Genomic DNA, 2,204 nt, shown 5'->3' on the forward strand with positions numbered 1-2,204 from the left:
GGGGCAGTTGTGGGGCTCTCTGCAGGGCCTCTACTCCCGGCATACTGCCTCTTTCTTCCTAACCCACCCAGCTTCCATCCAGAACCCTCCCCACTTCGGCCCCACCGCCCTCTTTTGGCACATAACATCACCCAGCCCAGCCTGTCTGGGCACTGGGTCCGAATCCTTGGGGCACCCAAGCGGGTGGGAGTTCCTTTGCTTCTATGGCCTGCCTGCACCAAGCAGGGTAGGTGCTTTGTTTGCGAGCTGCTCCATCAGCACGGAGGCCTGAGCTCTCGGCGCCAGGAGAGACAGCATTGGGGTGAGTTTCTGGCCCCGCCTGGCGCCAGCCTGGGACAGGGAGCTCAGAGGTTCCTTGGCCCCCTATCCTTCTTGTGCTCTCTGCAGGGCCTCTACTCCCGACATACCGCCTCTTTCTTCCTAGTCCACCCAGCTTCCATCCAGAACCCTCCCCACTTCGGCCCCACCGCCCTCTTTTGGCACATATCATCACCCAGCCCAGCCTGTCTGGGCACTGGGTCCGAATCCTCGGGGCACCCAAGCGTGTGGGAGTTCCTTTGCTTCTATGATCTGCCTGCACCAAGCAGGGTAGGCGCTTTGTTTGCCAGCTGCCCCATCAGCACGGAGACCTGATCTCTCGGCGCCAGGAGAGCCAGCGTTGGGGAGAGCCAACATTGGGGAGAGTCAGCGTTGGGTAGGCAAGGAGACCTGATCTAGTAAAAGAAGATCCATAAGGGAGCATTTGGAAGAAGAGATGGGCAGATGTAAAGGCAAGAATTCGCCCAACAAGCTGAAAAGCAACATGAAGCCACCAGAAACCAGCGACCTCACAACGGGAGGACATGAACACCTTAATCAAGAAGAAGTAGAAAAGATTGACTTCATGAAAGTGATTGATGCCCTTAAACAGCATGTAAAAAATGCCCTTATAGAAATGGATGAGAAATATAACAGAAAGTTTGAAGAATTGAATAAATCAGTGAATGATACCCTAGAAAACCAAGGAAAAACAATCACACAGATAATGGAAACAGTTCAAGACTTGAAAACTGAAATGGAGGCAAAAAAGAAAACACAAACAGAGGGCCGGCTGGACATGGAAAATTTAAGTAAACAAACAGAGTCTACAGAAACAAGCATAACCAACAGAATACAAGAGTTAGAAGAAAGAATCTCAGATTCTGAAGATACCATAGAGAAAATATGGTATCATAGAAAACAGCAAGTCCAACAAACTCTCATCACAAAACATTAAGGAAATATGGGACACAATAAAAAGACCAAACCTAAGAATAATAGGAGTAGAAGAAGGAGAAGAAGTGCAGCTCAATGGTCCAGATAATATATTTAATAAAATTATAGAAGAAAACTTTCCCAACCTAAAGAAAGATATACCTATGAAGGTTCTAGAAGCATACAGAACACCGAATAGGCTGGATCAAAAAAAAAATCCCCTCGCCATATAATTATCAAAACACAAAGCCTACAGAATAAGGAAAGAATATTAAGAGCTGCAAAGGAAAAAGGCCAAATTACTTATAAAGGTAAACCTATCAGACTTACAGCTGACTTCTCTATGGAAACCATGAAAGCCAGAAGGTCCTGGATAGATGTACTGCAGAAACTGAGAGACCATGGATGCAAGCCCAGATTACTATACCCAGCCAAGCTTTTGTTCACTATAAATGGAGAAAATAAAATTTTCCAGGATAAAAACAAATTTAAACAATACACAGCCACAAATCCAGCTTTACAGAAAGTAATAGAAGGAAAATCACTAACCAAGGAGTCCAACAATGACCACAATAACTCAGACATCTAGAGACCCTTCACCAACACAAATCAAAGAAGGGAAACACACAAACTCTACGACTAAAAAAGTGACCGGAGTTAACAACCACTGGTCATTAATATCACTTAATGTCAATGGACTCAACTCACCTATAAAAAGGCACAGGCTAAGAGACTGGATAAAAAAACAGGATCCAGCATTCTGCTGTTTACAAGAAACACACCTCAACCACAAAGACAGGCACCTACTCAGAGTAAAGGGCTGGGAAAAGGCTTATCAAGCAAATGGACCTAAGAAACAAGCAGGGGTGGCCATACTAATTTCTAACAAAGTTGTCTTCAAACTTAAATCAATCAGAAGAGATGGAGAGGGACATTTTATACTCATAACAGGAGCAGTTCATCAGGATGAA

Source organism: Microtus oregoni, unplaced genomic scaffold (genome assembly GCF_018167655.1).
Source record: "Microtus oregoni isolate MIOR12 unplaced genomic scaffold, Mior012 000056F_ref0000123, whole genome shotgun sequence".
Taxonomy (NCBI): Eukaryota; Metazoa; Chordata; class Mammalia; order Rodentia; family Cricetidae; genus Microtus; species Microtus oregoni.